This window comes from Silene latifolia, chromosome 1, assembly GCF_048544455.1.
Source record: "Silene latifolia isolate original U9 population chromosome 1, ASM4854445v1, whole genome shotgun sequence".
Lineage (NCBI taxonomy): Eukaryota > Viridiplantae > Streptophyta > Magnoliopsida > Caryophyllales > Caryophyllaceae > Silene > Silene latifolia.
In genome coordinates this window covers 154,458,129-154,472,089 of record NC_133526.1, presented here as the reverse complement: position 1 = coordinate 154,472,089, position 13,961 = coordinate 154,458,129, and the positions used below count along the sequence as shown (strand labels likewise).

Sequence of the window (13,961 nt, the reverse complement as noted above, 5' to 3'; positions counted from 1 at the left end):
CTGTCGACGGCATGGAGTGGTCTAGTGATTGATAGAGATGGTGGGGTTTTTTAGGTGTGTTGTTAGTGAGGGGTTCGTAATGGCTCTGGTGTTGCATTTTGAGGTTTGGTGGTGTCCATGTTGTGCAAAAACATGCTGTAGTAAACAAAATTTGGAATGCTTTTGGGGATCACCTTAACTCCCTGGTATGATGTATTGTTTGGTGTTTAAGATTTAATATAACCACTTACATTTTCCAAAACAAAAAACAGAATAACCTTAAACGAATCAAATTTATCCTTCAAGTTGTTATTACTTATTACTGTTATTAGTATTGGTCATCATGATAGAGTAGGGGCATAATATACACCTGACATCTGATACTGATATTCTGAGAAAATGTTTCTATAAAAACACAAAGATTAGGGGTGCAATGAGTAATCTTGAAAAAGGAGTGTATCTAACTAACTAGTTAGAGATATGTATCTAGAAACTTAAAGGAGTGTATCTAGTTAAACAAATGTATGTATCTAGAAACTTAAAGAAGTGTATCTAACTAGTTAGAGGTATGTACCTAACAAATTTAACGGATGTGTCTAGATTTTACAAATAAGAACCTGCCAATAAGTGTATCTAGCTAGTTAGAGATATGTTTCTTACAACTTAAAGGAGTGTATCTATCAAGTTAGAGGTATGTATCTAACAATTTAAAGGAATGTATCTAGTTAGCTAAAGATATGTATCTAGTAACTTAAAAAGTATATCTGGCAATCTAAAGGTATGTATCTAGTAACTTAAAGGAGTGTAGCTAGCTAGCTAAGGGTATGTACCTAGTAACTTAAAGGAGTGTATTTAGCTAACTAATGATATGTATATAGTAACTTAAAGAAGTGTATCTATCCTAAAGTAAGAATTCTCATTTTAGTATACAAATACACCACATTTTGTCAGTTTCCAATATGTTAAAATCTTCATAGGAGAAAATGTCTTTAACCATTTGCTTATTTAGTTCAGTAATGTCTGTTTTACTAGCATTCTGATTGTTCATCTCAAAAATTACAGGACGGACGTATAGATTATAATGAGTTTGTTGCAATGATGCAAAGAGGAAATGTTGACCTCAACAAAAGGCAGAAACCTTCAAGTGCTACATTAAAGGAAGTACATCAGGTTCGTTGTTAAACCATCTTTGCTCCTTTTCTCTACTCAGAGTGGTTTCTAGCTGATGGAAGTTATACTCTGTGAACCTGTGTTATTTGGACTCAGGTAGGGGTGTTGGAGATTATTATGCATTGAAGTCGGACTTGGCATGTATTATCGAAAACCTTGTCCTGAAATGAGGATGGGAATGTAGTGACATGTTTAAATCAAATATACCTCAAATTTGAAATACATGGGTTTTAAAGCGAAATAGACAAATGCTTCAGAAATTAGTCTTAAAATCATTAAATATAACACTAAATTTCTCCAACAGAATCTCGTCCTCAACTTTTGTCGTATATGCCTCCCTTTTTGGTGCTTCAAGGGAAGTGCCAGAAGGGTAAGGGTAGGACTACGGACTCCAGTCACACATTCTTGAGTGTCATGTTTGACAGTGTCATGTTTGACACTGATACAACCTGAAAAGGGAAAAGTTGAATTAACATAGCGATAAACACGTCATACAATGATAAAATGGTCGGGTATTGCACCCTTCATTCCCTTTCAATTCTTTTGTCGTGGAGTCTATTACTATATTGGTAATATTCCACGATTATTTTTTTACTAGGAATACTACATAGTGTATGTATATTATTCAAGAGTTGGGGCTGACTTTAGGCATGTTCTTTCACAGTGATGATACAGATGGTAGGGGAAGATATATCAATATTTGTGTTAGAATGACTCGAGCGAGACTAGACCGCAGTTGGTGGAGGTATTGGTGGTAGTTATTGGGCTGGATGGTTGGTCTGGTTTTAGACGGGGCGGGCTTGGTGGTAGGTAGGAGGTGGGGTGGTCGTAAGACGTCGCCGGTGGTTTCCGATGTCGTATGGTGTGGCTGGTGGTATCATTGGCGTATGTCATGGGATTGTTGTTTACTACAGCCGGTCCGCTGTGCTTTGTTTTTGGACTCAATTGACGACATACATCTTACTATTTTTGAATCCGTTTCAGTCTAGTAGTGAATGTGTGTATGGTAAGAATGATGAATCAATTAAATGAGTGAAGGATGTGCATTAATATATTTTCGACTTGCCAACACTGTTTCTCTAAGGCTATTTTTTCACTGATAATTTTCCAAAATTATTGGTGGCAATGCCATACTCATTACATGAATGAAGGTTGAGTTTTATTCCATAATAAAATTAGGAAAAATGATGAACTGGAACAATTTTTGACATACTGATTTAATGTCTTACCAATTTTGTGATCTCAAAATTAATTGTTTTTCACCTGAATTGCAATTGTAGTTTGTTTTGGGTGTAAGAATTGCTGAAAGTGGAAACAGAAAAGTGTGATCTGATCAGTTTTCATCTGCTGTATATGTAGATGAATGTTTCGTACATACTTTACATATCAATGAATTTAAGAACGCAGAAATGAATATTAACATTACAAGTTTCTATTTCGAAACGAGTTTATGTTAAAATACATTGATCCTAGAATGCTTAATCTCTACTGTAGTAAGGTTATCTAAGGCATAGACTGGTTCCTTAAGGAATGTGTGCAGAGAAGCAACTCAAGCCGAGGACAAGTCAAAGGAACCTCACGGCCCTCGCCTCTGACTGTCACATGAGGTTAGGGCGTGGTTCATTGTGGGTGTGATAAGGCCAAAATAAGAGCTCAAGCTTTAAAGGATGTTCTTGAGTGTGGTATCAGCTGCAAAATGACTTCCTTCTACTTTTCTCAGTATGGGACTGACTCACTTTGCCTCTGGTCCTTTGTCCGATTCATCTCGCTCTTCTTATTTGATTAATCAGCCATTGTGATGATGATGATGATGATGATGATGATGATGATGCTTTCATTATTCTTTAGGATTTTCATTTATTTGTTTGATTTTGGATTTGATCAAAGTTATCCAAAGTTAATTGGAAAGTACAGTAGTGTATTATTATTCTTGTACATAAATTCAGGGCTCATGAGCATGGAATGTATGAAAGCTTTGCTTCATTGTAAACATATTCTGACTGTAATTACACACACTAATATCAAATTCAACCTCCAAGATGGCTTAATCTTAATTATATGTCGTCATTTACTTGTCAAGATTTTTGCTGCTTTAAGCCAACTATATTCATCTTTCCATTTATTAATACATCAAAATAATATTGACTACTCCGTAGTAGTAGACTAGTAGTCACCAGATGAACATTTGTAACTTTCTTTGTTACCGCAAAGTCTGCAACAGCTCATCATATACTTTACTCCATCCACCAACAAGATCCAGGTCCAAACTAGATTGTGATTAGTAACACATTTAATGTGATGTATGTTATGAGATATTTCTCAATTACTTAAATGATAATATCACTTACAGAGTATAATGCATCTGGTATTCTGGTGGTATGTTGAACTACTTGAATTTGGCTATGACTACGTCCGTATGTGTTGGTATTCTGGACTAGATAAGTATATTAATTCGTATTTAAAGAAGTGTATGTAGTTAGCTTCAATTATCTATTTAGTAATTTAAAGGGGTGTATCTAATAAGCTAAAGGTAACTTGAGTGTATCCAGCTAGCCAGAAATGTGTATCTAGTAACTTTAAAAAGTGTATCTAGCTAACTAAAGATATGTATCTAGTAATTTAAAGAAGTGTATCTAGTTAGTTAAAGGAGTGTATCCAGCTAACTAAAAATATGTATCTAGTAATTTAAAGAGGTGTATCTAGCTAGTTAAATAAGTGTATATAGTAACTTAAACGAGTGTAACTAGCAAGCAAAATGCATGTATCTAGTAACTTAAACCTCAAGGCATATTGACGATGACAATTACAAAAGATAATGATTTGAAGAACAAGGAGATGATTGGGAAGTTTGATCCGTATATGATTGGGAAGTTTGATCTGTATATACATATTCGACCACTTTTCAAGTATATAACAAAGATAGTTTTTTTTTTTTTCTTTTTTTTTGACAATCGGGTTATAACAAAGATAGTTGAAGTGACTGCATAATGCAAAGGATAAAGACACACAGTCACTTGAGGTTTGGAATAGACACAATCACTTGATGATTGGGAAGTTTGATCCGTATAATGCAAAGGATAAGGAGACAATTCACCTATTCTCTTGAAACACAAACAATCGGAAATCCAACTTACGCGAAACACTCATTGGTCATTGGAGATAGCTCATGACAATTTGGAGTTTGGACTTAAATTTTATCACAATCAGATATTTGAATTACGTGAATTCAAGTTTGCATTTATACAACACCAATAACAGTCTCAGTACCTAAATGACTTGGCGCTGGCATATTTTACATTATACTGATTTTATATGATGATAGCATTGATGAGGCTGTCATGGAATTACTCCGTATCATTTTTGGATGGTTTATCAGTTATCACCCATTCACCAAAGGAGCAAAACGAAGCCATACGTTCTAACAAGATACACACATTAATACCCCGGATACACATGGTATTACTTCCGGATACACAAATCGATTTGTGAATCCGGTAGTAATACCATGTGTATCCGGATTGGTATTTTGTGTATCCACCCTCCTACCATAATACCACAGCCCACCACCGCCACCAACACGCAGCCGAGACCAGCACTGCCGCCAAGACCACCACCAAGCACCGCTAAATAACTCATTGTCACCCTACGATCCACGCAACCAGCTAAGAACCAACCCGTCCACTAATGACAACGCCATCCGCTCACCCTCCATTTCACATCCCTACCAACAAACTTTAGCTAACATCATCCCGGAACTACCATGAAAACAGCATCCAAAACTCCGTCAAACATCAACCGCACCATTGGTTGCTCGGTGACGCACCTCCACAACCACCATCAATCTCAGTTTTCAAAAATGTAGTGATCTAAAACATAGATCTATTAAAAATGAAGAAGAATTACAAAAATCTGACCGAATTAATGACATTGTTGCAAGATTTCGAGCCAAATAGATCCTATTTCAGCTAAAAGTCACTTTAATTGTGTTTGTGGTGCGACAAGCAACTTGACGATGGCGGATTTACGGTGATCGACGGCCAGATTCCAACGGAGCTACGGCAACGGTGAAGATTTTAGCCGGTGGTGACGACATGTGGTGGTAGTAGTGGGTAAGAGAGGTTAGGTGTCGAGGGACTGGGTTTTAAGGAAAAGGGGGAGTGATAAGGGGTTTAATATATGCCTTTGATATAATATCCTAATTTGATCCAAGGGTTGAAAAATAGTTCGTAAGTTCGCACCGAACTATAGGTTCGCACAGATCCTAATTTATATATATATATATATATATATATATATATATATATATATATATATATATATATATAGAAGAAGGATCAAGTGAGTCCACCAAAATCCATTGAGTCCATAAGTCCTCTTTAGGACCCTTAAAAAGATGGGATGAGGGGCTGAGATTGAAGGGAAAAAAAGAAGGGATTAGTGGAAAAGAAGGGATTAATGCTAATGTAAGACACTCTCTCTCACTACCTCACTAATCAACCCTTAATTTCACTATATAACCTTTCTTTTTCCACACACTTCTCCCTCCTATCACACAAATATCATCCCTCCATCTCTCTAAAAACCAAAAAAATCCAAAAATCCAAAAAATTCAAAAAACCAAAAAAAAAATTCCCTCCTCTCATCCTCACCACCACCGACCACCCCACCCTACTACCCCGACCTGTCAGCCACCACCACCACCACTAAATTCAAAAAACCCAAAAAAATTCCCTCCTCTCATCCTCACCACCACCATTGTCGAAACTCCGGCCACCACCTCCCTCCCCTTCTTTTCTGTCCAGATCTGGCCCCACCGACCTTAACCCGACAACCAGCACCACCCCGCTGCCCCACAACACCGACCAACCCACCATCACCAACCGACCACCCCGACACTCACAATCCGTCAGAACCGCCAACAACCAGATCCGCCACTCACCACCGCCACCCTCTCTCACAAACTCCTCTCTTTTAATTTGAATAAGTTAGAGCATTAACATCCGTTTCATGCTACTTCATCAAGATTTTAACTGATTTTTGGTGTTATTGTGGTTTTGATGTTGGTGTTAGGGTTTGATTTTGTACGATCCAACTTTGTAATTGTATAATTCAATGATGATGATGTTGAAGTACTTAGGTAATGGTGGTAATAATGGTTTGGTCATGTTTCTCCCTTTTCTTCCAGATCTCGTTTCAAGTTTGGTTTTTCTTTTCTTTTTTTTTTTCGTCTTAAATTTCAGTTTCAATTTCAGATCTCATCTCAAATTTCAGTATTTTTTTTTTTTTTTTTGAAAAACTAGTGTTATAATAACCATACAAAAGTTAGTCTTCCTTTGTTGTGGGGGTTAATTTATATTCAAGTCGGTTTTGTTCATATTCAAGCCCAGATCTGAAAAATATTAATACTATATATATAATTTAATTTACACTTGTACTATATTAGATTTAAACTCGTAATTTATATAGTAGATTTTTGAAAAAAAAATGTATTATCATGATTTTTATAAGATATTTTTGTAAGATATTTTTTTTTTCACTCTCTTTTTATTAGATCTAGTAGTTTTACTTGTGTTGTTGATGTTTTTTTTTTTTTTGGTTTTTGTTGGTGGTGATCAAAGGAGTGTATCCTTTTGTTTTATATATGTTGATATTTCAAATATCTCAAATATCTTGTTTTTTTTGTGTTGCTTTACAGTTACATATTTTCTCACATTTACACCCATATTTTTTTAAATTTACACTTCTATTTCCTCACATTTACACTTACATTTCTTTAAATTTACACTTTTATTTCCTGACATTTACACTCATATTTCTTTAAATTTACACTTTTATTTCCTCACATTTACACTCACATTTCTTTACATTTACACTTTTATTTCCTCACATTTACACTCATATTTCTGTAAATTTACACTTTTATTTTTTCACATTTACACTCACATTGCTTTACATTTACACTTTTATTTCCTCACATTTACACTCATATTTCTGTAAATTTACACTTTTATTTCCTCACATTTACACTCATATTTCTTTAAATTTAGACTTTTATTTCCTCACAATCACACTCTTTACATTTACACTCGTTAAAATTATATAAATTTGCACTCATAGTTTCTGTGGATATGAGTTGGGGGAGGAGGACGATGTTGGTGGTGTTTGTTGGTAGTCGGACTAAAGTTTTACTCGTAATGGACCAAAGTTACACTTGGTAAAGGACCAAAGTTACACTCAAAGGACCAAAGTTACACTCTTAAACCTTCAAATTTACACTCGCAGACCTTCAAATTTAGACTTAAAATACTACATTTACACTCGTAAAACATCACATTTACACTTGGTAACATGTTAAAATTATATAAATTCAAATTTGGATATAGAAAATTGCCTAAAAAATTAAATTTACATTCTTAAAATATTTACATTTACACTTGCAAAACATCAAATTTACAGTCGTAAAATGTTCAAATTATATAAATTCAAAATTTCCGTCACAAAAAATCAAATTTACACTCTAAAAATGTTACATTTACACTCGTAAAACATCACATTTACACTTGTAAAATGTTAAAATTATATAAATTCAAAATTTCCGTCAAAAAAAATCAAATTTACTCTCTTAAAATGTTACATTTACACTCGTAAAACATCACATTTACACTTGTAAAATGTTAAAATTATATAAATTCAAAATTTCCGTCACAAAAAATCAATTTTACACTCTTAAAATGTTACATTTACACTCGTAAAATATCAAACTTACACTTGTAAAATGTTAAAATTATATAAATTCAAAATTTCCGTCACAAAAAATCAAATTTACACTCTAAACATGTTACATTTACACTCGTAAAACATCAGATTTACACTTGTAAAATGTTAAAATTATATAAATTCAAAATTTCCGTCACAAAAAATCAAATTTACACTTTTAAAATGTTACATTTACACTCGTAAAAGATCACATTTACACTTGTAAAACTCATACAACATTACATTTACACTTTTGAAATCTGAAACTCAAAACTGATTAATTAGGGGCTAGAGAGAGAGAGAAAAATTAATTAGTGTATAGAAATTTGATTAGTGGTAATTTTTTTTTTGGTAATTTTCAATCTCAACCACTAATCTCAATCCAACCATCCACATTTTTTACCTTTTCTTTTTAATAGCCCTTAATCAAATTCATCTCAACCATCCATTGAGTCCATCCAATGGTCCTTAGAGGGACTTATGGACTCAATGACACATGTTGGACTCATTAGAACTCCCCTCTCTCTCTCTCTCTATCTCTCTCTCTCTCTCTCTCTATATATATATATATAAATATATATATATATATATATATATATATATATATATATATATATATATATATATATATATATATATATATATATATATATATATAGTTGGGATCCGTCGAGAACTCCTAAATATTTGAGGATTGAGGATTTCAATACAATATCACAGGTTCAATATAATATCACAAAAAATCAGACCTGTCCAAAAAAATATTAATTATTATTTTTTTTTTTTTTGCGCAGGTGTTTTTTTGTGTGTGATATTTTTTCGAATAACCTATAATATTGTATTGAAGAACTTGTGATATTCTAACGAAATTCTCAATCCTCAAAAAGATAGTGTATTCTCACATTATCCATATATATATATATATATATATATATATATATATATATATAGAGAGAGAGAGAGAGAGAGAGAGAGAGTAAAGATCAAGAGAGTCCTCTTTGAAGATGTGAGTCCATAAGTCCTCCTATAGACCATTAGATGAAAAAATTGGGTGGCTGAGATTGGAACAAAAAAATGGTGATTAATAAGATGTTTTAGCTCTCTCTCTCTACTATTCCTAATTAATCACTAATTCCTCACTAATTTAATATATATACCTCCTTTTCTCTCTCTCTCTACCTCACTTTCCCCTCATTTTACAATCTGAAAACCTAAAAAAATCACCTCCCAAATAAACCTCCCTCCCAAATAAACCTAAAAAAATCACCTCTCATAAAACCCAACCCCACCTACCCTCACAGCCACCTCCCTCCCGCAACTACCCACACAACAACCATGACTCCCACGGCCACCACCCACCCACCCCCGTGGCCACCGTCACCCACCCCCTCACGCCTCCTCTTCTCCCCTGTCGCTTCCACCCACACCACAACCACGACTCCCACAACCCGACACCATCCTACCACCACGGTACCCCGCGACCGCCACCCACTACCGCCATGCAAGCCACCACCGCACAACACGACCCACCACAGCCGACCCATCACCACCATTGCTCCCACTACCGCCATCTCAAGCCACCCCACAACTTTCCTCCTTTTTTTTCAGATCTGGACACCACCACTCGTCCGCCGCCTCTCCTCGTCGAATGTCGCCTCCCTTTGTCCTCATTTCTCTTGTTTTTTTTTTTTTTGTGTCATCCGTAGTAGGTGGGGTGTCGTGGGGCGGTGGCAACACCACACTCCTCTTCTACTGTGTTCTTTTTGTTCTCTTTTTTTTTTGTTCCAAATTTCCGGATCTGTATTATTGTTTTAGTTTTTGGTTTTGTATTCTTTTTCCTTCCCCTCTCCCTTTTCAGATCTGGTTTCGTCTTTTTTTTTTTTATTTCGTGTGTTGTTGTTTTAGTTTTTGTTTTTGAAATATAATTTTGATTTTAATTTTTAGTTCTATAAAATGAGGAGAAAGATTTAAATAATTTTATGTTTATATTTTTTTTTTAAATCTCGTTTTATAATTATTATTTTCAGATTTTGTATTTAAAATGTCTTATTGTTTAATGAGATTTTGTTTATGTTTTTGTCTTTTTACATGTATTTTTTTTATTTTGGGTGTTAGTATGACATTAGTATTGATTTTGGGTGTCTTGTTACATATCATTTTTTTTTCGAGTAAAGTCGTGTATGTTAAAATTACACTTTTTGTTGTTAGAATTACACTTTTTTCTGCTAGAATTACACTTTTCTTCATTAAAATTACACTTTTTTCTGTTAAAATTATACTTTTTTTTGCTAGAATAACACTTTTTTTTGTTAAAATTACACTTTTCTTTATTAAAATTACACTTTTTTCTGTTAAAATTATACTTTTTTTTGCTAGAATAACACGTTTTTCGGCTAAAATTACACTTTTTGTTGTTAGAATTACACTTTTTTCTGTTATAATTACACTTTTCTTTATTAAAATTACACTTTTTTCTGTTGAAATTATACTTTTTTTTACTAGAATAACACTTTTTTCGGCTAAAATTACACTTTTTGTTGTTAGAATTACACTTTTGTTGTTAGAATTACACTTTTTTCTGTTAGAATTACACTTACCTCTATTGGACTAATGTTACACTCTCAATGGACTTGGTCATATTCTCATATTCTCATTCGACTAATGTTACACTCTCAATGGACTAAAATTACATTCTCAGTGGACTGAAATTATACTTTTGTGGACTAAAATTACACTTTTCTGGACTAAAATTACATTCTCCTTGATTAAAAATAACAATCTCATTGGACTGAAATTACACTTACCTGGACTAAAATGACACTTTTTGTCATTAAAATAACACTCGTAAAATGCTAAATTACAATAACTTGTGATAAAATTTCAAAAATTCAAAATATTATTCGTTAAAGTCACTCGGAAAAGATTGAAGTTAAACTTTGTAAAAGACTAAAATAACACTTTTTGTCATTAAAATAACACTCGTAAAATGCTAAATTACAATAACTTGTGATAAAATTACAAAAATTTAAAATATTATTCGTTAAAATCACTCGGAAAAGATTGAAGTTAAACTTTGTAAAACGCTAAATTCTCGAAATTATTCCTTAAAATTACACTTTTTGTTGTTAGAATTACACTCGTAAAATCCTAAAATGTCGAAAACTTGTCTCGAAAAAAAAATGAAAAAACCGAACCAGGAAAAATGTTAACAAAATTTTCACAAACTTTGAAGTATAAGACAAAATGTGGTGTTAATTGTGTATGATAATGAATTAGTGAATGTATTACTAAAACTAGAGAGAGAAATAAATTAATTAGTATTAAGTGTGTTTCTTGCTTTCAATCTCAACCTTCCACCATGCATGATCCAAGGGTTGTGAGAGGGACTTATGGACTCAAAAGATATAAAGGACTTATAAGAACTTTGCTATATATATATATATATATATATATATATATATATATATATATATATATATATATATATATATATATATATATATATATATATATATATATATATATAGAAATAGGATCATATGAGTTTGTTTTTTTTGGTGAGTTACCCTCTAAATCGAACCACTAATCTAATCTAAGATGGATGGCGAGATTAGATCTTACCCAACCTACAAATACCCACTTTTTCCTCAAAATCCCCTATTATTAGAAAAAATCACTCTCTCTCCTCCTTCAACCTCTAAAAAACCAGAACAAAAAAAAAAGAATCGATAAGAATTATGAAATTCAATCTTCATCAATTTCGTGAAAGTTCTGACTACAAACTCGGTCTTCATCATACTCATTCAAATTCGTCATCAATTAAGGAGATTTCGTCGTCACTTTCGCCTCATCTTCGTATTTCTCTTCAATTTCACAATAGGTAAGTACTAATTTTGTTTTTCCAGATCTGATTTGTGCGTTTTCATTATCGTTCTTATCTAATGTTCGTTTCATTTTCGTTGATTCGTTGTATATCTGCTTGTTCTTATGTCTTTGTTGTTAAATTACTTGTTCTCTCATTGTTTTTGCCAATAATTTCTAAGGTTTTGAGTTTGAGATGAGAATTCTAAATGATTTGTGCATTTTCATCTTGTTTGTAAGGTGTTTGAGTAGGTTTTTTTTATTCAATTGTGTTTTTTGTATCTTTGATAATATCTCGAATTCTCTCGGTTAACTGTTAATAGCAGTTATTGTATTACTTTAATCGAGTTATTGTATTATTCAAACTCAGTTATTGTATTTTGTATTTTGTATTTACTTCTTGTTTGCTATGTTTGAATATATTCTGTTAATAATAGTTATTGTATTGCTTTAACCGAGTTATTGTATTATTCAAACTTAGTTATTGTATTGTTTTAACTTAGTTGTTTCAAATTAAAGTTGTTGTAAGATGGCGTATTCTTATATAATCTGTTTAGGTTGGTTATAATAATATTACACCTCAATTATTGTATTGTTTTAGCTTAGTTATTTCAATTTGGAGTTATTATTGTGGTCTCATATAATATGCTTATAGTCGGTTATAATAGTATACTTTACTTCTCTAAAATATCCAGTTATTTTATAGTTGTTTTACGGTTATTGTATTATACAAACTCAGTTATTGTATTTTGCAGTTACTTTTTTTTGCTGTTTTAATCTGTTAACAACAGTTATTGTATTGCTTTAACCGAATTATTATATTATTCAAACTTAATTATTGTATTGTTTTAAATTAGTTATTTCAAATTAGAGTTGTTGCAAGATGACGTCTTCTTATATAATCTGTTTAAGTTGGTTATAGTAATATTACATCTCAATTATTGTATTGTTTTAACTTAGTTATTTAAATTTGTAATTATTGTTGTGGTCTTATATAATCTGCTTATAGTTGTATAGTAATTTATAACTTACTCCCTTTTTGTTTTTATTTCTTTCAGTGAGCTTTTGTTGTCTGCTAGTTCAGCCCACATCAATAGGCAAGACATGGTTCTCGTCGGGAAGAAATATCGGTGGAAGAAACGTGAACACAACGGCAAGACACGGTTTTCGTTGGAAGAAATATTTTTAGACGTTGTAATAGAGATAAATATATGTAATATTTGTGATGTACTATTGTTAGATGTATTATTTGAAATGCTTAGATGTAATGATGATGATGCTTAGCTATAATTTGTTGGAGATATTTAAGTGTAATGTGTTGGAAACAAAATAGTTATATAATAAAAGTAAGTGATTTGTTTTAGCCATGTTATATATGATTATTTCATTTTTTAGATTTTGCAATTGCATTAACCAATCTCAATGATTGATTGAATGGAAATGACTAGTTATTCAATTAAAGAAGATGAAAACAAACACACGATAGATATTTGAATATATTTGAGTTTCATCTTAATGCAATAACACAATTTACTCATTACAATAACCGAGTTTCTACATTACAATAACTACAAATACCAGAGTTTTACATTACAATAACTGAGTTTCTACATTACAATAATTGAGTTTCTACATTGGAATAATTACAAATACCGAGTTTCTACATTACAATAGTGAGCTTTTCTACATTACAATAATCGAGTTTCTACATTACAATAATTGAGCTATTCAATTAAACAAGATGAAAGCTAACAACAAATGACCAAGTATATACATCAATTTTTCCATTGAACGTCAATTATCCGCGTCTATCCCGATTCAATCGCAAATCACCAAAAAGAAGAATATAACTTAACAGAACATCATATAGAATGACTCGGTCAATATATTATAATAACTAGACTATAAAATAACTGTAATTGAGTTTAAACAACTAACGAGTGAATAACTGAATCACATATAGAATAATTGACTTTATTCATTACAATAATCGAGTTTCTACATTACAATAACTACAAATATCAGAGTTTCTACATACCATAATTGAGTTTATACATTACAATAATCGACATCCTACATTACAATAATCGAGTTTCTACATTACAATAACTGAGTTTATGCATTTGAATAACTATTAAATAACCACGTTTCTTCATTACAATAACTGAGTTTCTATATTGAACTAGACATTATAA

General features: G+C 32.2%; 1 long non-coding RNA gene across 2 annotated transcripts in view; it reads left to right on the top strand.

Annotated features, from left to right (window-relative positions):
* The window catches only part of LOC141610749 (uncharacterized), a 3,762-nt gene extending 559 nt beyond the window's left edge, over positions 1 to 3,203 (top strand). Inside the window, exons 1-3 of one of the 2 annotated variants that reach the window (XR_012528399.1) lie at positions 1 to 185; positions 1,042 to 1,149; positions 1,814 to 3,203. The exon at positions 1 to 185 is cut by the window's left edge and continues 559 nt beyond it. This is a non-coding gene — a long non-coding RNA (uncharacterized LOC141610749). Of the gene's footprint in view, positions 186 to 1,041 lie in introns of both variants that reach the window. The other variant, XR_012528398.1, reaches the window with a different exon arrangement.
* Positions 3,204 to 13,961: the final 10,758 nt, after the last annotated feature.